At 38.4% G+C, this 23557-nt stretch overlaps 1 protein-coding gene across 2 annotated transcripts in view; it reads left to right on the plus strand.

Moving 5' to 3' along the window:
* Positions 1-23557, plus strand: part of LOC102003656 (zinc finger protein 878-like) — a 31731-nt gene that overhangs the window by 3061 nt on the left and 5113 nt on the right. The window contains exon 2 of one of the 2 annotated variants that reach the window (XM_013503797.1): positions 887-1029. The gene's annotated coding sequence lies outside the window, so the exon portion shown is untranslated. Of the gene's footprint in view, positions 1-737; positions 1030-23557 lie in introns of those variants that run through there. The other variant, XM_013503796.1, reaches the window with a different exon arrangement.

The raw sequence follows: 23557 nt of genomic DNA on the forward strand, positions 1-23557 counted from the left end.
CAGGCTGTAAAAAGACTCACACCAGAGATAAGGTTCTGGGGTAAGAGATAAGTGCTAAACTAGCCTTCTCAAATTACTGTTCTGGAAGTAAAAAAAAATAACTACAAAGAGAAATGCGGAGCGAGGGAGGGGCAAGAAGGAGAAGAGAGAAAAGCAAAATAAGAGGTGTGGGCTGAGATAGATTGCTTAGGATAGACTGAACCCCAGATCCCAGGCCATGAGAGATGGGGGGAGGACTCCTGCAAGTTAGGAATAAAAGCGCAGGCTTCTCAACTGGAGTGTGCCTGTCTGTGTGTACAGACAGCATTCACACAAATGTATGGAGTAAATCCCCACTCTTATGGCATCTGGAGTCCAATTTCCTTTTTGGTCCAGACAAGTAAATTCATTGAATGAAACAAAAAATAATGGCAAAGTTTCACATTTACTAGAGGTAGGAAAAATGAAAAAGAAGGGTAGGGGTACATACAGGCACTGCAGACCAAGTTTGGACCAACCAAACAGGGAATAACAATAAAAATACACCGTAGTAGCCAAGGTGTGGCGGTGCACACCTGTAACCCGAGCACTCAGGAGGCTGAGGCAGGTAGATTACCCTGAGCTTGAGTGAGCCTGGACTAGAAAGTGGGTTCAAGGCCAGCCTGAACTGCATAGTGAAACCGTGTCTCAGAAAGACCAAAAAATTATGTAATGAAAATGATAGCTTTTATTACAAGGAAATAATATTCTTATATATTGACAGGATTTATTAGCTTATTAGATTTTGATTATCAGCTAATTATCAAGACAATTTCCTCTTTCCACAGGTCCCATAGGTGGGGCTTAATTTTTCATCCCACTCATCAATTACAAATAAAAATATTTTTCACATTGTCTATCTTTTAAGCATTCTTTGGTTTTCTGGATTTCGGATAATTCCCAACCAAGAAACGATTAACAATTCCCCAAGCAGTGTCACTATGCTACAAAGAGAAGAGTTTTCACTTTAAAATTTCCAAGAGCCTCGGAACAACTTGTATTAGAATTCAGGTATGTAATATTCTAATTGTGTTCTCATAGTTTTTCAGGCTGTGCAGAATAGACACAATAAATTTGTCCCTAGAATTTGCCCAAAATATCACTATAAGTAGTGTAACACAATTTTAAATAAACAGTTGAAATAAGTCTGGCATGGTGGTCCATGCCTGTGATCTCAGCACTTGGGAGACTGAGGCAGGAGGATCAACATCAGTTGGAGGCCAGCCTAGGATACACAGTGAGTTCAAGGTCACTTGGAACTACATAGTCACACACTGTTTTGAAAAACAAACAAAGAAAAAAATCGAAATAACAGAATGTGACTGAGCCTCCAGAAGATTAAAAGTTCCATGGGTTCCCATTAAAATGGTCAGGGTTAGACTAGAGAAACAATTAAGTGGATCTATTGTACTGTGTGAGAATAAAGAGATTGTTCTAAAAGGTCAATAGAGTATGTAAATCCCTAGGCACAGAGCATCTAATGACAAGGTTCAACTGAAATGCCGAAAGGAACTATCAATACACAGAAAAGAGTGGAAAACTTACATTTGATTAGGTTTTTCCCATATCTTCTGCATACGGAAATAAGTTTCAAGGCATTTTGGCTTTTCAATAAAGAGAACTTCCTACATGTTTTAAATGCAGACCCAATGTGTTAGAACTGGCTTTATCTAATTGTTAATAATCACGGAGGGAAAACAAGGGACTCTCCTGGTTTAAATTAAAAGACTTGAATTGAGTATATTATGTCACATAACCCATCACTGTTAGTATAAACACGGGAACAAACTGTAGTGGGGAGGAGAGTCATAAATCCAATGACTCGAAGCTGAAATGTACCTTGAGTCTAAGAGGAAAGGCATGAGCATCCCCTCAAGGCATCCTGGCCTGCAGACACCTTTGGTGTGTTGCTTCTCTCTGCTCAGAACAGCTCCAGGAGCAGTGTTGACAGCCACAGGTGCGGAGCAGTGGAAAGCAGATGAACATGTGAAAATGGTGTTGAGGGATTTGTCCTTTCACAGGTTCTCACTGGCTACCATGTGGCTTTCCCTAGAAAGTGATTTTGTACGCAAAGTGTTGCTGGAGTCACACTGAAATAAGTTCATATACAGATTATCATCGAAGAGGAGTCACAGAGAAAACTCACTTGTACAGTGTTTTGAAGAAAAGTTTGATACATCTGGCAATTTATTTTCCTCACACATCTATTAATTTTGTTAGTTTCTTAGTGTAGGCACAAAATACCTGACATTCAGAACTTAAGAGTAAAAGACATGTTTTAGCTCAGGGATTCAGAGGCTGAGGTCAGTTATGATTTGACTCAGAAGGGAAATATCAGAGTGGAAGGAAATGAATAAAGAAAGGTAACCAGAATATAAGAACCAGGAAGCACAGAGCAAAAGAAGTGGCAGAGAAGAAGTGGGAGGAAGAAGATCTGGTCCCTCTTGTCACACAGACTCCATCAGGCATACCAGAAAGTGCTTCACTAGTATTCTACCCACCTCTCCATCAAAAGGAGATATTAATCGAGAGTATCTCATGAATCCAGGAAATATTTTTCTTCTAGGATTAGTTGTGTGTTGAAAGAGGAAGAGTTTCAACTTGGGCAAAGGGAACTGGAGGAACAGCAGCCTTAGAGATGGTCTGAAGTCTACAAGTTTCCTTGAGTCAACTCCATGAAATGCATTTATTCAATTATTATATTGCCTTTCTGATATATATATGTATATATATAGATACACATACATACATATATTTACTTTGATTAAAATGAGTTAATTAAAAAAAAAGAGTTAATTGAGAGATACAGTGTGAGGAAGTCTTGTCCATGAAGCCAACAACCTTATTGCAAATTTTTACCTCTCACTGCATCAGGCCCTCCATCTGTTCATTGTGTTTGGGCCTTGCCTGAATTCATGATGTCTTCTCAAAGTGATTTCTGCATGGTGTTTTAACTCTGAAACTGTTTTAGTACATTTGTGTTTCCATTTTGAGGAAAAACACACAGCAAGAGCCCTGTGAGTCTACTAAAAAGACAGGAGGAGTTAGGCGTGGTGGTACACGCCAGCAAACCCAGACCAGGGAAGGCTGATTTAGGAGGATGGCAGAGTTCAAGGCCAGCCTAGGCTATATACTGAGATCTAAAGTAGACTGAAGTACACAGCGAGACGCTTGCCATAAGAAAAAAAGCAGAGGTGTCTCTGCAAATCCAGGAATAATACTGCTTAAACCAAGGCTAGGGCCAATGTGCATCTTGGGAGAGAAACTATTCTTGAAGTCTCTAGGTTACAATCTAGTTTTTGAGCTCTATTTACACTGGTAGGGATTCTCTTCTCTTGTCAATCTCAGTTTAGAGGGCAGGCCGAGTAGTAGCAGCAAATCAGCGTTGAGGGGCGGGCGGTAGGGCTGTCCAATCAGGTGGCCAAAGGAGGAGGGTTCTGTTTCCCAGCGCCAAAGTCCGAATCCTGAGCCCCCTGCTCAGAGTCCGCCCAGCTGCTTAACTTGCTCGCTTTAGGGGTTCTACCGGCTACAGACTATGGAGAAGGCCCGTGGGAGACCCTGAAGCCACGCAATGGCGATATTGTGGGATGGCGGGGGCTCGAGATGGCGGGGGCTGAGGTCCGGAGGGAAGAGGTCGGAACAGCAGTGGAGGGCTGGAGCCGCCCTGCGAGCTCTGCCTGAGTCCCCCGGGCTCTAGCGCTGTGTACCATGAGTCCCTCCTGCCCTGGCTCAGGCAGGTACATTTTGGTTACTCAACACCGTGTTTTCCTTCGGCCACGCTGTCGGCCATTAGTGCGGTCTCAGGTAGGGACAGACAGTGGGAGTTGTGGGGAGACCCTGTTGTGGGAGGTCCGAGCTGGGGAGCTGTGATGTGTGGCTTCCCTGCTGTCATTCCTCCCACCAGCAGACCCAGTGGACACGAATTTTATAAAGCTCTGTGATACGTGCTCTCAAACTCACACCTGGCCTCCTCGGGCCAATGCTCCTTCGTGATGAGAGTGAATTCCTAAGTTTCTAAAATGTGCCCACATTGCCACACTCGTGATTGGTGATTATAAATGCCATGCGAATCCCTTGAAAGGTTTAACATTGCTGGTGATGAGACTTGGTGGTGGAGCCCTTGGTGAGCCTGAGGTGAGCTCCTGTGTCTTATACACAACAATGTAAAAAAGAATCATCTTAATTAATTTTTTAGGTGGGCTATCAAGTAACAGACCCTTTAAGTGAGGCTTTTCCACAGAGTTTAGAATACCGGGGAGCATGGAGCAGGTGTTACTGTATTAGGGAAGGCAGAGGAATGTGTTCCAGATAAGGACTACTACCTGAAGGAGCTGTCTGTTCTTTTTTATTTGTTTGTATGTTTGTTTTTGTTTTTTGAAATAGGTCTGCCTATGTAGCCCAGGCAGACGTTGAACTCACTATGTAGTCCAGGCAGACCTGAACTCACAGCAATCCTCCTGCTTCAGCCTCTTAAGTGCTGAGATTGGTTTTGTTTCTTTGTTCATTCTTTTTGGCTTTGGTTTATTGAAACAGTCATGCTATTTAGTTAGGTCAGGCTGGCCTCAAACTCATCATGATCTTCCTGCCTCAACCTCCCAAGGGGTAATATTAGAGGTATGCTCAAACATGCCAAGCCCTAAACATTTTTGAGGAAAACTGAAAATTGGGAAAGTGTCTGGCCTTGTCTGGTTTTAAAATGGGTAAGTATTATTAGCTAAGTGTGATGGGAAGGGATTTATCCAGGATACAAATATTTCAAGTTGTGGATGTTTGTGTCACACAGAAGGTTGAACTCAGCACTTCTGCTCTGAAGTAGATTCCCCATGCTTTTTTTCTCCTATACTTTGCAATAAGTTTTCTTTCTTTAATTTGAGACTGGGTCTCACTGTGTTGTCCAGGCTGCGGTGAACCGTTTATTTTTTTGGTTTTTCTCCGGTACCCGGAACCGAACTCACGACCTTGTGCTTGCCAGGCAGGCGCTTTGCTGCTGAGCTAAATTCCCAGCCCCCGAACCTTTTATTTGTTTGTGTTTGTTTTTTGTTTTTTTAGACCAGGTTTTGCTATGTATTTTAGGATGGCCTTGACCTCACTATATAACCCAAGCTGGCCTCCAACAAGGGGCAATCCTTTTGCCCAGTGGCAATCCTGAGTGCTGGGAATTACAGAAATGCGCCACCATACCTGGTTTACAGTGGTTGAACTTTTGATCTTTTCTCAGCATCCTGGAGTGCTGAGATGACAGTTGCTAAGATGGACTCCTTTATCATCACTGTGTTTTGTTGTATTTTGTTTTGTTTTTAATCATCTCTGTCAACCAGCATTACAGTGTTTGGCAAATGAAATTTCAGTGAGGCATGGTGGTGCCCAACTTGCATGCCAGCTACTTGGGATGTTGAGGCAGGAGGTGCCATACCAAGGTCAGTCTGGACAGTGGAGCAAAGTCCACTACAACATAAAGTAAACATCTTGGGGCTGTGTGTCCAATCTAAAGTAACAAGTGTAACATGCACAAGGCCTTGATTTCAATCTCCAGTAATGATGTATAAAAGAAAAGTGATGAGCATTCAGTGGAAAATGTACTGTAATGTTTGAATTTCATGCTGTTTGCACACTAGTGTCATGTGCTCCAATACTTGCTCAAGACTCTACACAGCAGCTCTGAGTCACTGCTCTGTCAGCAATAGGAAACAACTTGAAAACAGCCAGTGATTTCCAGTGCACCATGTTCAATAAAGTCCAAATAGTAGTTAGTATTTTGTTATGAAATAGGCTATGTGTTACATAAATTATCTCAATTATGGGTCAATATAACTGTGTTGAGCTGTTTTAAAGGAGGCAAGGGGTAATAATCATGTTTGCTAGATTACGTTTATTCAGAGCATTTTCAGTAACTTTCATTCTCAACTGACTTTGGGTTGAGGGAGATATTTTCCGATGGTAACTCAAGTGGCATTCCATCAGTGCTATTAAATGTTTCTCTGTCGAATATGAAACTGCTGAGATAGATTCCTGCATTGAGCGCTGCCTTACTGTGGGTTTCAGGAGAACCTGACCTGGGATACATGAGTAGTATTTGGATAAAAGTGCACAACTTTGAGTATGTTTTCTCACTTTATCTTGGTTTGGTCTGATTTTGCTGTTTTTATATTTTGTATTACACAGAGGTATACCACTCTGGTCATACTGTCTGGCTTGCTTCAGCTCGACAAAGAATCAGGATAGAAAATGTCAATGAAATGACCCAAGGCTGAGCAGTTTAATCACAGGACACCAACCATGTACAATGCTGAATAGAAAACATTTCCATTTCTAGCTTGATTTGATGAAGATTTGGCAAATCATTCTAACTGCCCTAGCCCTGCGTGAAACTATTTGGCTTTCTCCTCTGGCTTTTCCTGTTTTCCCTTCCTTATCCTTAAGGGGCACATCTGTCTAGCACCATCTCCTCCATGACTTGGGCTCTTTTTCCTTTACAGTAAGTTACTACTCTCTGGGGAAAGAGGTGAGCATGAACCTTTGTTGTGTGTTCCATATGTGATTGGAGGCTGCCATTTCTGAACCCCATTCCCTGAGTTCTGAACCTGCCCCCACTGGACGTCTCTGTCAGTTTAGTACCCTGGAAAAGCCCATGGGGAAGGCCTATGGACAAGGAAGGGCACAATTGAGATACTTCACAGAGTTGAGTTCAAGTTACCCCTTAGCGTGACGTCTGTACAGTCCCCCTCAGTGTACTCATCCATAGCACAGCAGGCAGTGGAGCCTTTTGTAGGTTCTCACTCTAGTGGTATCAGAAAGGCAGCCAGTGGGGAACACAAGAAGAGAGTGTGCAATTACCGACTGGGCATTATTTGTGTAGTTATTTATTCTGCTTGGGTTTGGTGTGCAGAGATAGAGAGGCCAAGTATTGGAGTATTTTTTGCGCTCCCAGGGTCCCATACCATTCAGAAGCTGATGTGTCCACTGCACGGGCTATGTCAGAGGTTTTAGCCACTGTGCTTCCTCGCTTCACCAAGCCTGTGGATCAGGATACCTTGTTTGCCTTCCAGTGTTACAGGAAAGCAGTTCTGTGAATGATATAAATACACATCAGGCATTCTCTTTCCTGTTGCTCTAGAAGCAGATTTGAGAAAATTCCATAGATGCTCAGGAGCATATTTCCTAGTGCATAGGATTTTCCTTGCTGAAGAGAAGTCTTGTTGCTGTTTTCGTGTCTTTTCAAAGTCTCCTGAACATTTGTGGCTTTACACATTTATTTCTGACATTTTTTCCACTCCTAGATCAATGTCATTTTCTTCTACTTCTGTAGTTTACCATTTCTTATTTATAGTCTTGTTTGATATCTGCAATGAGTGTGCACCTGTTAAGTGGCTGATCCATCACCTCTTCCTCTTGATTTGTGTTGCCAGCCATATCACATCTCAGTTTAGAATAAAGCAAAAATATTTCTTGATATTTGTTATAAATTTAGTGTCTCTATATGTTGTTTCATGTTGAGAATTCAATGACTGTAACTCTCTAGCGTGTCCCAAGAAATGGAAAGAGAAACTGTTTTTTTACTTTTTTTTTACATGGGACTTGAAAAATATAGTCCTGTCCTTTGTTTTCATTATGTAGTCCAGGCTGACCAAGAACTAATGGAGATCTTCCTGCTTCAGACTTCCAAGGGCTGAGATTACAGGCCTCTCCCCTGTGCCTGGCTATCCAACTTTAATTGTTTGTAGTATTTTTCTCTACGAATAAGTTGCAGTTATTTGTTTCTTTTTTTGGGGTGGTGGAACTGGGAATGAACTCCGGATCTCAAGCTTACCAGACAGGTACTCTGCCACTGAGCTATACCCCCAGCTCCAAGTTGCATTTTTTAAAGGATTTGTTGATAAGTTTTTATAAAGATCTATATATAAATGTTTGGAAGGATATGACCATTTCTAGGTGTTAATAAAATCCCTCCTGTACAGTGATGTGTGAGGAGGGTTTAGTCAGGTGAAAATTGGCACAAATTTAGAAAAGCAGCCAAGTGGAACATCTGTGATCTCCTCTCAAGGCTGACTTTAGACGTTTTTGCAAGAAACTGATGTAAGTTCAATCTTCAAAATAAAAGTATTTTTAGTTTTTTTGAAACAGGAACTCAGTTTGTATTGCAGGCTAGCCTTGAACTCACTATGTAGGTCTCACTGACTGGAACTCCTGCCTCAGCCATCTGAGTGCTGGGATTCCACACATAAGCTGCCATGCCTGACTAATTAAATGTTTTTGGCTTTTTTTTGGGGGGGGGAGGTTGGTGTTTTTTTTTTTTTTTTTTTTCTGGTTACGGGAATCGAACTCACGATCTTGCACTTGCCAAGCAGGCGCTGTGCTGCTGAGCTAATTCTCCAGCCCCCTTAAATGTATTTTAAAAAGCAGTTTGTTCCCTAAAATGTCCATCATACACACGTCATAGGTACATTCTTGAAGTTTTTTTCTGTTTTTAACAAAACATTTTTTTTTTCTATTTTAACTTCTAGCAATTTAAAAACTAATTATTAAATAAATCTACAGAACAGACTTTTCAGGACCACTTTTGGTGGCAGAGGCCTGTAATCCCAGCACTTGTGGAGGCTGAGGCAGGAGGATTGCTCAGAGTTTGAGGCCAGCCTGGGCTACACAGTGAGTTCAAGGCCAGCCTGCACTATAAAGTAAGACCCTGTCTCCACCAAAAAAAAAAAAAAAAAAAAAAGGAAAAAGAGAAGTGATGTTTTAGTTTCTCTGTAGTTTTTAAGTGCATACTGACTTTGAGACAAAATATTTGAAATATTTCTGGGGTTTTTTTGTTGTTTTTTGTTACTGTTTTCTTTTTTGGTATTGGGAATCGAACTCAGGACCTCATGCTTGCCAGGTAAGGCACTGTGCCACAGAACTACAATCCCCAGTCAATGAAAGCTATTTCTTTATAGTATGGTTTCTGACTGGGAATCACGTAGCTTTCTTATACTATACAGACATAGCTTTAGTGGGTAGTAAAAGTATAAACAATACTAATATTTTCCAGTTGATCTTCTCTAACAGCATATGTGTTCTTGTCATTATTGTAAAATGTTACATCTGGGTATACTGTGTCATCTTTAGACAGTAATTTTTTTCCTCTTCCATTTCGATTATTATGTCACTCATTTGTCTTTCTTGCCTTGTAACACTGCACAAGAACAGTGGAAGCAGCTGATACACTTGGCTTATTTCTGATCCTAAAATAATTCATGCAGAGTGCCTCCAGTGTCTATGTGTTAGTTTTAAACTCTATGTGCTTTATCTCGTTAATCACTTTTACCTTTAAATTGGAGGCCCTTATGAAATAATTAATAAATGTTGGGAGCCGCTGGAGCTGGATATTGGTCATATGTGTGAGGGCAGGACAGAGCCAGAGTGCCTCAGGCAGTCAAGCTACCTCAGTATTGATAAAGGCATCCTGCCTCGACAATTACAGTCCTTAGTCGCTAGGCAACATTCTCTTTCTTATACTAATTTTGCTAGAGTATAAAATAAACACCCCTATTGTTGAAGTCAGTCCTCTTGCTAATCAGTTAAGAGGTAACTGCACCTGACCCAGCTCTTGTCTCTTGCCTTTATTTTTCTCATACCCACCACTGTTTCTCTCCAGGGTACAACAAGAGACCAATGAGGTTCCCTACAAGTAGAATTTCAGATTTAGAAAATATATTTATGCCAAGATTCATATTATCACTTAGGGTGTTTTTTTTGTTGTTCTTCATTTAGGTTTTTTATCTTCTTCAGTTTTTTAATTTTAAATTAAGTTTATTGATACATTTTAGGTATACATAATGATTGCATTCATTATAGGGAATTTGTTTCTGTACATGATATAACTTGATTCTTTTTTCCCCTATTACCCTACCTTCCCTGCAAGCCCCTTTCCTCTTCCTACTTACAAAAGCTTTGTTTCCATTTTTCCCTTCTTTTCTCAGCGTACTGTTTTTCTTTTCCCTTCCTCCCTTTCCCGCTACCCCTACCCTAACTCCCATTCCCATTTGGACAATTTCTTCCTATTTCATAATATCTATTATACACTTTAGTCCTTATTTACACTTTCAGTTTCTCACAACAGAAATAGTACAGTATTTACATATGTGTCCGATTTGTTTTATGTCAGAGTATGACTTCAAAGTGCGTCCCTTTAGCTAGAAATCTCTTGAGCTTATCCTCTGTGGAATAGTAGTACTCCACTGTATAACAAACCCCCCCACATCTTCTTTATCCATTCATCAGTTGATGGGCATTTGAGCTCTTTCCAAGATTTAGCTATTTCAAACTGTGCCGCTATATATACAGGTGTGCATATATGGCTGTGGTACGATGCTTTTAATTCTTTTGGGAAGATTCCAAGAAGGGGAATAGCTGGGTCGAATGGGGCCTCTAATCCTAGTTTTTTGAGGAAACTCCACACTAATTTCCACAATGGTTGTACCAGTCTACATCCCACCAACAGTGAAAAAGAGTTTTTACCTGCAGCCCCACCAGCATTTGTTGTTGGTTGATTCCTTGATAATAGCCATTCTTTCTGGGGTGAAATGCAATCTCAGTATTTTAATTTGCATTTCTCAAATGACCAATGCTGTTCAACATTTTTCATATATTTATTTGCTGTTTCTGTGTCTTTGAGAAGTGTCTGTTCAATTCAGATGCCCATTTTTGGATTGTGTCTTTAAGTTCTTTTTTCTTTTTTTTTTTTAGTTCTTTATATATTCTAGATGGTAGTTGTTTGTCTGAGGAACAGCTGGCAAACATTTTTTCCACACTGTGGGTTGTCTCTTCACTCTGTTGGTGGTTTATCTTGCTGTGCAAAAGTTTTTTAATAAGATGAGATCCCAGTTGTGAATTCTTTGTAACATTTCCCTTGCAGTCTGGGTTTTGTTCATAAAGTCTTGGCCTACACCAATGTCAGAGTTCCACCTATCCGATCTTCCAACACATTTAGTGTTTCTAATGTGTGTTTAGTGTTTTAATAGTTAGATCTTCAATCTGTTTTGATTTTAGTTTACTGCATGGTGTAAGATATGGGTCTCATTTTAATCTTTGGTATGTTGAAAGCTCATTTTTCCAGCGGCATTTATTAAAGCAGCTATTTTCTTCCAGTGAAGGTATTTGTCACTTTTGTCAAAGATAAAGCGGCTAAGAATGTCCGGAGTGGTTTCCGCATCTTCTGGTCTGTTCTATTGATTCCTAGACCTATTGTTTTGTTTTGTTTTATCACAGTAGCTTTGTCTTATAATTTCAAGTCTGAGATCATGATGCCCCCTGCTTTGCCTCAGTTGCCCAGAATTGCCTTTGCTATTCTGCGTCTCTTCTGGGTTCAAATGAATTTTAGGATTGTTTTCTCTAATTCTGTGAGATATGCTGTTGGAATTTTGCTTGGGATTGCATTAAATCTGTATACCAATTTTAGAAGTATGGCCATTTTCTCTATATTCATCCTTCCTAAGCATAAGCAAGGGCTGTCATTTCATTTTCTGATATTCCTCTTCAATCTCCTTTTTCAGAGTACTGTATTTTTTACTGTAGAGGACTTTTACTTCCTTTGTTAGATTGAATCCTAGGCAATCCACTTTTTTTGAATGCTATTGTAAAAGGTGTTGTTTTCTTAATTTACTCTTAGTGAGTTTGTTATTTATGTACAGGAAGGCTATGAATTTTGAAATGTTGACTTTGTATCCAGTTATTAAATGTGGTTATTAAATCTAGAAGTCTTTTGGTGGAGTTTTTGGGGTATTCTATGTAGAATGTCATGTCATCCAAAAATAATGATAATTTCACTTCTTCCTTTACTATCCTTATTCCTTTTATTTCTTTTCCTTATCTAATTGCTCTGGCTCATGTTTTCAGAACTATATTGAATAAGAGTGGTGACAGTGGCCATGCTTATCTTGTTCCTGATTTTAGAGTGAAAGCTTTCAGTTTTTGTCCATTTAGTATAATATTGACTCTGGGTTTGTCATAGATTTTATTAGATTAAGGTAAAGACCTTCTATTCTAATTTTCTGTAACTTTATTTTATCATGAATGAGTGCTGGATTTTGTGAAAAGCTTTTTCTGAATCTATTGAGATGATAGGGTTTTTGTACTTGGCTCTGTTAATATGGTACATTACATTTTTTGATTTGCACATGTGGGACCATCCACACATCCCTGGGATGAATCCTGCTTGGTCATGGTATATAATCTTCATGATTTGATGCATTCTGTTTGCCAGTATCTTTTTTTTTTTTTTTGTCTTTTTGAGATAGGGTCTCACTATGCAGTTCAGGCTGGTCTAAACTCACTTTGTAGCAGAGGCCAGTAGTATAGGCCAGTCTTGAACTCATATCGATCCTCCTACCTCAGCCTTTTGAATGCTGAGATTATAGGTGTGCACTACCACGCCTAGCTGCCAGTATCTTATTAAGGATTTTTGAATCTATGTTCTTTAGGGAGATTGGCCTATAGTTCTCTTCCTAGCTGCCAGTATCTTATTAAGGATTTTTGAATCTATGTTCTTTAGGGAGATTGGCCTATAGTTCTCTTTCTTGGTTGGGTCCTTTTCTGTTTTTTTTTTTTTGTTGTTGTTGTTGTTTGTTTTTGTTTTGTTTTGTTTTTTTCCAGTACTGGGAATTGAACTCATGACCTCTCGCTTGCCAGGCAGTGCTGTGCCGCTGAGCTAAATCCCCAGCACCCCTTTTCCTGGTTTTGGTATCAGGATAATACTTATTTCCAGGAATAAATTTGGGAGTATGGCTTTCCTTTCAATTTCACTAAAGAGTGTGAGAAGTATTCCTACTAGGTATTCTCTAAATTTCTTGTAGAATTTAGTAGTGAATCTGTTAGGGCATGGGCTTTTCTTTGTAGGTTTTTAATTATTTCTTCAATTTCATTGTCTGATTTTTTAAAATAATTTTTACATCTTCTTGATTCAGCTTTGTTAGTTCATATGTACCTAGGAATCTGTCCATTTCTTCTTCATTTTACATCTTATTAAATACAAGTTCTCAAAGTAGGTGTACCTGATCTTCTCTGGATCTCCTGATTCTGTTGTGATTTCACCCTTTTCATGTCTAACTGAATGGATTTAGGTCTTTTCTTTTTTTGCTTTGTTAAGGTTGGCTAGGGGTTTGTTTATTTAATCTTTCAAAGAACCAAGTCATTGATTTATTGATGCTTTATATTATTTTCTGAGTCTCCATTGCATTAATTTCTGCTCTGATCTTTATAATTTTGGCCCTCATACAAGCATTGGGCTTGTCTTGCTCTTCTTTTTCTAGAAGCTTGAGGCTCAACAGTAGGTTGTTTATTTGAGCTATCTCTGTTTTTCTGATATGGGCATTCACCACTCTAAATTTCCCTCATAGGACTGCTTTCTTTGTTTATAACATATCATAAGTTGTGCTGTGTTCTGTTTGCATTATCATTTAATTGTAGAAGCTGTCTAATTTCTTCTTCTTCTTCTTTTTTTTTTCCTGGTACCTGGAATCAAACTCATGACCTAATTTCTTCTTCAATTTCATCTGTGACCCATTGGTTGTTTAGGAGGGTGTTATTTAATTTCCAAGTGTTTTTTAAGTTCTTATGGTTTCTTTTGTCATTGATTTCCAATTTCACTGCACTATGGTCTGATAATATGCATGGAATGATTTTTAGTTCCTTTCCATTTACTTAAGCATGTTCCATGAACTAATGTGTGGTATGTTTTAGAGAACATCCCATGTGCACCTGAGAAGAATGTGTATTCAAATGTTGTGGGGTGGAACCCTTCTGTAGACATTTGTTAAGTCCATTTGTTAAAAAATTTGGTTCAGTTCTAATATTTCATTGTTTTTTTGTGTGTGTCATTGGTGTATTTGTGACAGTGGAGTATTGAGGTCTCACATTATAATTGTATTAGTGCTTATTTGAATTTTCATTTGTTTTATATAGTTGGGTACACTGATATTTGGTGCCTATATATTTATGATTGTTATTTCTTCTTCTTGGATTTTTCCCTTTACAAGGATATAGTGACCTTCTCTGTCTCTCTTGATCAGTCTTGGCTTGAAATTCACTTTATTTGCAAATAGAATCGTACCCCTGCTTTTTTCTGGGTTCCTATCAAAAGTATTATTTTCCATCCTTTCACTTTCAGTCTATGAATTTCTTTTTTAATTAAATATGTTTCTTTTAGGCAGCATATTGTTGGATCTTGCTTCTTGATGCATTCTGTCAGTCTGTTTCTTTTCATTGGAGAATTAAGACCAGTACTGTTGATGCTTATAAGTGATATATGGTGACTTATCCTTGCCATGTTGTTTTCCCATTGTTGGCTCCTTTTTTTCCCCCTGTGTTTACTTGTTTGCCTTGCTTGATGGATTCATTCTGCTGGGGTTCATGGAATTGTAATCCTTGTTATCTCTTTCTAAAATGTCCCTCAGAACTTTTTGGAGTGCTGGTTTGGTATTCATTAATTTCCTCAGGTGCTGTTTGTCATGGATGTGTCTTATTTCTCCATCAGTTTTGAAAGATAATTTTGAAGGGTGCATCACTCTGGGTTAGATGTTGTTTTCTTTTATGGCTTGAAATACAGTAATCCCTCACCTGTCATGGGACTTACATTCCAAGGACCTCCACAATAGGTGAAAATTCAGGAAGTAGCAGCATTATATTTATTTTACTGTTTATATATATTTTAAGGCCTTATAAACACTTTCTACACTCCTATAAACCTTTCCCACTCTCTTATTAACATCCCCCACATTCTTATAAACACTTCATGTGCTCTTAAACACTTTCTACACTCTTTTTTTTTTTGGTTTTTTGGTTTTTCTCCGGTATCGGGAACCGAACTCACGACCTTGCGCTTGCCGGGCAGGCACTTTTGCCGCTGAGCTAAATCCCCAGCCCCTCACTTTCTACACTCTTAAACCTATGTAATTTTAACAACATGTAAAATTCTATATGGGTACTTGATGTGAAGTGGACAAGGAGAGGTGCTGAATGTATAAACACAGTACAGGAGAGCAAACAGACCAATTCTATGGTCACTGAGCCAGTTAGCACCCAGGATACAGAACATAGTGCTGTGGTTGGTGGCCTTCCATTCCATCAGCCAGTAGTGTGCCATGTACAATCTCACATTGGCAAATTTGCACAAGTGATAATGGTGTACTGCATTTTCATTGTGTACAGTATAGTATTTATCAGCTGATGAAATACATAGTGTATTTTATTTCAATTTAATATTCTTTAATATTAATTTAGTTCTTTAATTTATTCTTTAATAATAATTTCTTAATATATGTTTGAATTAGCATTTTTATATTTTTTGATATTGTTTTAAATTTTTAGGCAAAAATAATTAAAGTCATAAATATTATATAAATACCTATATACTGCATAATCCCACGATACAGCAAAAACTCTGCAATGTAGATTATATATATATATTTTTAAAAACCTGTGATACAGTAAATCCATGATAAGTAAATCATAATATAGTGAAGGATGACTGTACTTAATCCCAAGCTCTCTTTGATTTGAGAGTTTGTGTTGAAAAGTCTGTTGTAATTCTGATGGATTTTCTTTTATAGGTGATTTATTTCTTTTGTCTAACAGCTTTTAATATTCTATTCTTATGTTGAATTTGTGGAACCTTCACTATTATGTGCCTCGGTGTAGTTTTTTGTTTTTTGCTTTTATCATGACTAATTGGGGTTCTATATGCTTCAGTTATCTGTATGTTGACTTCTTTTTCCCTGCCAGGGAAGTTTTCTGCCATGACATCTATGAATAGTTTTTTATGTCATTTGTATATCTTCTGCTTTTTCATTGACTCCAGTCAATCTTACCTTATTCTTTACATCATCTAGCAACTGCTGGATTGATTTCTCATGGTCTGTTGCTATTTTTAAGGAATCTTTCTTTTTCTGATTGCTAGCCACAATCTTGTTTTTTATATCTGAAATTCTGTCCATACACTGGCTCATTCTGATGTATATACTTTCAATGGAATTTTTAATCTCCAGGATATCTGTTGGCATCTGTTTTATGGATTCTGTTTCCTATGGTGGACATTCAAGATTTCTATCATTTTCTTAAATTCCCCCCATTTTTTAAAAATCTGTATCTCCTCTAGAGTCACTAAGCATGTCTTTCATTATGGTCACCATCTCTGTAATTATCTGAGAAATTATTTCTGATTTGATTTTTTGTAGAGCTTTATTCATTTGCTTTTTTGTTACACTTTAGAGAGGCCAGGTAGGTGGTTGTCAGATTGTCTGATGTCAGTCCCTCCTGGGCTTGCCTTTGGTGAGCTGGAAGTCTGGGGTTACATCTTGTTTAAGTGTCTTATCATTTTGTATGTTTTAAATCTTAGTTCTTGGGTTGATGTTTACAAATTGCCTATGGCAAATAGCTTTATTGCTAGTATTTAGAAACTTTAGGAAATGATTACTTGTCAGAGATGCCTTCCAGATGCTGCTGGCTTTTGGGTTTTGAGTGTATTGCACAATCCTACCTCTTCGATTTATTGGGGTAAGAACCTGCTGCCTACTTAGCCCAGACATGTTTCTTTGGCACTCTTCTATAGTATTTTTTATGACCCTTAGGCAATGGTATACCAGGAAGAACAACTGGTTACAGCAATTACGTCACCCTAGCTAAAGTGGTACAATTAGCAATAACAATAGCACCAAACACCCTAGAAAATGAGAAACTGAGGTTGCTATTAATTTGCTACCTTTATGCATATGAACTAAATTCGTGGTTATATAACAAAATCTATAACAAACCAGGAAATTGTAGGCAGTAAATAAGCCCTTAATATGGTAATTTTACCCTCAGGGGAGAAAATTTAAAAGGGGTTGGGGAAAAGAATAGAGAAATAGAAGAAGAGCAACAGATTTAATGTAAGACTGGAGGACAAGGGAGGATATCACAAACTTTGGGAAACTGCTGAAGAAGATGGGGGAAAGAAGGAAGAAATAAAAATAAGAAGAGAACAACAACAACCCTATTCATACTCATATAAAGAAGAACAAACAATGAGGGAAGAAACAAAAACAAACCAAAAAAACCAAGAGAGGAAATAAAGAAAAAATCGAAAATAAGAAAAAAAAGTGGGTGAGTCTCTGCTGCTGCTGGTAGACAATGTGGGCAGAGTCTAGATCTATGTGATCAATTCCAGCAAACCAGCAGCAGCTCCTTGGCAGGGTAGAGAATAATTTCAGTGAGCCTGCACCCCTATTTCTACTGAAGTTCAAAGTGGCCTCTGGGTGCTAGGGTAGAACCAGACCACCCCCTGCCCACATCAGTCCCTGTGTCACCTGGGGGTTTAGGCTTGGTTGAGAGCCACTAAGTGGATCTAAAATCTATGCAGGGTCCTGAGCTCAGTTGGCCCTCTTTCCAAGATGGCTCCTGGCCAATTGCCCCTTCTTGTGGGACCTCCTTCTTGGACAACTCATCAGTCATAGCAGTCAGCTGCATCCACATAGCACTCACTTATATGCTTCTCTGTGGAGGTCTCTGGGGTCACCAGCTATTTCTGTGCACCTGCAGTTTCAAGTGCCCCTCCCATGAAGTGAATTTGAGCTCAAGGAGAAACTGCCACTTGCCTCCTTTTTTGGTGAAGTTTCTCTTCACTCAACCTGTGGGCTTCATTTCTTGCTTCAGATCCTTCCTGGGTCCCAGGGACCCACTTCCCACCTTCTCTTCCTCATATTTCTGTATTCCAGTGTGTGGACACCAAATCTTGGAATGACTCTCTCTGCTACTCACCACTTGGCCATTTTCCAGGAAACCCGTAATTTAGAGTTCTGATGATGGAACTTCTTTTTTTAAAAGACACAATATTAATTTAAAAGACAATAGTAAACTGCTATGCTATTGCTTACAAGAATGTACAGAATTATATGAACACAGCATTTATTCTTAAAAGTGAATTTAAAATTTTAATCCAGAGGTCTACTTTAAGACTGAGTTTACAATATTTATACTTTAGGATATCTCCTCTGGTTGTATGTTTTATGGAGAAAAATTGACATCTTTTTAGTTTAATGTTTGTGTTAGTATATATTTTCTATGCATAACAAATATATTCATTGTGACATTGGTATATATACATAACTCATCTTGATCACTATCTTAAAGTTTCAGTGAAACATCTATAATCCCTTTGGGGGATGAACTTATGAAGGAATCTGTTTTGATTGCCATTTTGGTTGCTTGCCAAGTTGTTGGATTGTCCACAATCCTTATTTGTATATCATGTGTGAAATTTTATATATTTCTAAGAGTGTGTCTGCTATTTTCATTTTGTTAAGATAATTTAATTGTACTTTTCACTTAAAATATCCTTGATTAGGCAGGCACATTGGTATGCATAGATAATCCCAGTGTTACAGTGGCTGATGTAACAGGATTAGCATTGGATATCCAGCTTGGGCCATATAGTGACTCTTTCTTAGGAATTAAAGTATCAATGATCTTCATAAATATTTCCAATTTTTTGGTCAGTTTTGCTGTTACCCATTTGTTGTTGTTCCCTGTCTTATTTATCTTTTCCAGCGTATTGGTTTGTATTTTATTAATTAATGGTTATAATTTTCTCATGAAGTGTTTTGCAAAATATATTTCTTTAAACCTTTAACTGAAAGTTTTTATTTCAAACTTTGATAACATACTTAAATTATCACTGAATTCTAAATACTTCCAAATTTATTTCATGACTTACTTTTGAAGTAAGAGATTATTTAAGAAGGAATTTGTCATCAAAAACACCAGGGTAAAATGGGAATGGAGTTCAGTTGAGGAGCACAGTTTAGTGACACTGAGGTCTCCCAGCTTACACTGAGAAGAGAAAACATGCATAACTTGTAAAGCTATACATTCTGTACAGTTTCTAATTTTTCACTATTACAATCAAGATCATATTTATGCTTTGTAGATGAGGGACTATTTCATAGGGTCTGACAGAATTTTTGTAAAACATGTCTATTTTGGAAACATCTATTTTCTGTTTTATGAATAGTCTAAATATAAATACAACTGTATGAATATTATTAAATGTATTAGAATGTATCATCTGTACTTTGCATTTGTGAGGTCTATTAAAATTTGGACCTACAATAATCTGCCTGCATATTCTTGATTTAGCTATTTTACTTCTATCTCGGTGAAGTTGTGCTGTTCCTTGAAATTCAGGGAAACATTTAAAATATATGTGTGAGTTTATGCTGGTTACCTGACAATACTAAATCCTGCTTAACTGTCCATTTTGACCTTGAAATTGTGAACCCCTTGATTCAGATTCCCAGTGTGCTGGGTTTGTATGTGTGAAGTACCATCCCTCTCTCTATTTATTTTTTAGATAAAAGGAAATAAGATGGCTGAAGTGAACACCAATAATAGAAATTGAAAATAAATGTAAACCAATGTATTTTAAATAATCAATTAAGAGACAAACACTACCAAAAAGCAACTATTTTAGATAAGAGCCCCGTTCAAATATGTTTCCTGAATGCACACACTATAAGCTTGATCGTCTATGCCTGTCTGCACGCACTATCCTGTAGTCAGAGTTTTTAAAAAAAAGAAAGAAAGAAAACAAAAATTAATTAGTTGCTAACCTCGACTCAGGGCTTCAGTATATTGGTCTCATGTTAGTCAGTCAGCACACTGAATGCTAAGACCAATATTATTAAATAGGTGAGGAAAGAGACAGAGTAATGCACAAAAGTTTGCTCAGTAGGACAGAATTAAGAAACCACTATCTGCCACTTAGGCTCATAGACTCAGTTTCAGCTCCTCGCCAGTGACCAAATCAAAGAAGACCATATATTTGGGAAAAAAGGAAAATGGATTTATTCAAAGGTATTTGTTAAATAATGGAGGAGCCTACTCGCCTGTCACCACCTCTCCATGCACAAGTGGGCAAGACTCTTTTATAGTAAGTAGAACAGAGAGGAATACAGAGAGATAATGCAAATCTCCACACTTGCTTTACCACTTTTAACCATCTTTAGCTCCCATTTTTCCCTTTATGTAGAAAGGCTCCAAGCCTCCTAATTTTAGAACTGTATATTTTGTTTATTCATCTGAGGAGAAGTGGCAGAAGCTGTTTATGCCTCTGGCCTCAGGAACACACTTCTTTCCAAAGGAAAAAACGTAACTGTTACATTTTTATATATGTAGTGTGGGTTAGAATTCCTCCTTGATTATTTCAGCCCTCAATGTTGCAGACCTTGAAGTGTCCCAGCACCTGGCTGGCTGGCTCACGTCGGATTGGTGTGTTTCTTTCATCAGTGGTAACCGGAGTATAAGCAAAGGGGAATCTGATGCTTGAGCCTGAAAAAGCATCACACTAAAAATTGTGAAGTCAAATAGAAAATAAAACCAAAGTCAGGAGATATGTAACCATCACACCTGTTGGAAGGGCTTTTTTATGTTTAGAAATTCATGTGTGGAGCCCCTTTTATCAGCTTTGCAGATCTACGCGTTGTAGTAGTGTTGTCACACAGATGACTTCAATGTTCACAGCTCCTCGGCCCCCACTCCCATGTGCATGTGTTTCTCCTTCTCAGAAAGCACTGCCACCTTACCATCTGCAGCCTTGTCCCAGGGGCCCTGGTAACTTTCCCTGGTGATCGTCAGTCAGAACATGTCCCACATTGAAGAAGTGTGACAGACTACTGACATCAGTGTCTTAACACCTTGCCAAATTTGAACAAGGTCAGAGTTTTAGAAAGAGGGGCCTTCAGGCTAAGTTTATCTAGAGTCAGCTGCCAAGTTTAATCTTATTCTGTAGTCAGCACGCTAAAACCTGAAAACTGTGATACAGTTTCAAAATTTCTAAGCAAGAATAAAACAAGGCACTAAGAGCAAAGCAAGTCCTGTCTGTATATTAGACTTGAACTAAAGAACATAGTGACCAAACTAATTGAAGAAAGTCAACAATCCTGTGAGGCAAGCTTAGTTTTATGAGAAAGATGTGTCAAACAAATACTTAAGAGTCACCTCTTGCAAACTGATGTGAACGACCATTTTGGGAAAAGCTCACGATTTACTAATCCTAAGACCAAGAATTATGGCTTAGTTATGTCTTAAGGATTTTTAGGCCCATATACAAAACTGTAAATAATTTTGAACAAAGTGTGCAAAAATTAATATATATTTTACCAATTTAGAACATACATTTTTGAGCAAGTTCTCTTTTGCAAGAGGACTATGGCTTCAGTTAATTATATTGAATTTGGGGATATAAATTTAACTCCCAACCTGCTAGATGTTAGGTATGCTAAGTTCGTGTTCTCCAAAATTGAAGAATAAGTTCTAAAGAACCACAGAGATTTAAGAGTAGAAAATATTTATCGAAGAGGGACAGATATAGCTCATAAGATAGGAAGGGCCATGGAAAATTTGTTGCTATGGACCACATTTTACAGAGTAAGTTTCATAGAGCAAAATCATGAGGTGGATACAAAATTATGAGATGAGCACAATGTAGGACAAAATTATGATCAACCAATAAGATTACAAGTTTAGCCATTTAGGTAATATTGATCCAATGGGGAGACAGGTCACTTAACAAGTACATGGAAAAAACCGGGACCTTTTAAAGGAAGAGACCAACCAGGGGATTCTGGCCACCCAAAGGAGTGATAATGTTAATGTTAATTTATTATTTATCTCTCAAAGAGGCAGGTAGGCCTGGTCATTTTGTCCTTATCTTGAGGTCTGGCCTTTCAAAGATGCTTGCACACACAATTATAATGTGTTTTCATTTTGTGTACTGACTCCCTCAAGGGAGTCTGCCTCCTTCCTTGTCTGACTGCCTATAATATCTTTACCTAGCTCAGCTGTCTGTAGCATTCCCCCCTCTGAAGAGGTACCCCTAACTCCCATGAGGTGGCGAGGTGTAATTACTGTTCTAGCTACATCTTGTTGAAGCGGGTCATGGTTGGGATTGGCAGGCAGAGATACTTCACAGAGGATCTATCTAAAGGCCCTCAATAGATACCAAGCATTCTTGTCTCAGGTAGGCATATAGCTTTAAGTCTAGAGGAGACAAAGCCAAAGAAAAAGTTAAGTATGTATGGGCCAAATAATAAGATCAACAAGACTTTTATGAAGTATAATCAACACATGTTTCCACCAGGAAGAGCCAGTAATAATGTCTTACAAAGAAGGTAAGAAAAAAGTCTAGGGAATTTTAGAGTCTGACATAGCATTAACCTTTCATTTAATATCTTGAATAGCCATCAAGATATTCGCAGAAGAATCAAGAATGTACACACAACATTCAGCTTTTACATGTGTACAAGGACCCCATTGTGCTGCTGTTAGAATGTCTAATGCCATCTGATTTTGGAGGACAGCTTGCCTCATTAATTGTATTTTTTCATTTAGGGGAGAGAGACCAGTCGAGGTATTATTTAAGGCCTGTTAAGACTAGTTAGCCAAGGCCTCAGTATGTTATATGACATCCTCTAATCCCAGGGAAGAGACAAAGATAGAAGCCAAATGATCATGCCAGTGAAACACACTTCTAGACCATCGATGTCTACAAGTATTTAGATTGCTTGATACTTCTGATACTGCTTCTTTGAAACATGCAAGTCCCTGCATGCATCTCCCTATCCATCCAGGGAGTAGCCAGGGCCACAAATTGTTTCCACAGAACCAGTGAGTGCCATTAAGGGGTTGCCATATAATTCCAGGGTGATTAAACCAGCCTGTTATAGAGTAATCTTAAACCTATAAAATTAGTGTGTGTGTGTACACTGGGGGAAGGTAGTGTATTTCAAGTATTTAGTGAGTTAGACCAATGGCAAGTGATTTTTGTTGTTGTTGTTGTTCCCAACACAAGGGGGCCATTTTTACTCAGTTGTCCTACAGTTGGAGTTAACTATATATAATTGTCCCATATCTGAAAGTAGCCATCTTTGTATCTTTGTTGCCTCTCATGATAGGACACTTACTCTTTAGTAGTGGTTCTAATAGAGTGTGTAGTGAGGCTTCAGTGGCATTGTTAGAAAAGAATTCAATTACGTCCATGGTCATTAATGGTGTAATTTATAGGCCTCTCAGTTACCATGTAATTCTGGGCTAAACTATGAACCATTGACCTTTTTTGTGTTTCATCAATGTAGTCTTGTAGCTCATTCTAATTATCTCCTTGAAGTGGGGATACCCACCAAGGAAGTCTTGATGTATTTGACAACTGGTAGGACACATATCTATCATGGTGTTTGTTGCAGTGACTCTGCATATTCCTGTGCTCACACTAGAAAGCAATTGCATTCTCCTTTAACTGGTAAAGTAACTAGTAAAAAGGATGAGATTAACATCTTAGAATACTTACCTAAAGACTTTGTGAGGGCTGGGGATGTGGCTCAGTGGTAGAGTTCTTGCCTTGGATATACAAGGCCCTGGGTTTAATCCCCGGCACCACACACCAAAAAAAAAAAAAAAAAAAAAGATTTTGTGTTTTTCTTGAAGAAGAATTTAAGTCTTCTATGGGTTTACAGGAGTACTCAGATGGTCACTCACA

The sequence above is a fragment of the Chinchilla lanigera genome, unplaced genomic scaffold (genome assembly GCF_000276665.1).
Source record: "Chinchilla lanigera isolate Chin_1 unplaced genomic scaffold, ChiLan1.0 scaffold00082, whole genome shotgun sequence".
NCBI lineage: Eukaryota > Metazoa > Chordata > Mammalia > Rodentia > Chinchillidae > Chinchilla > Chinchilla lanigera.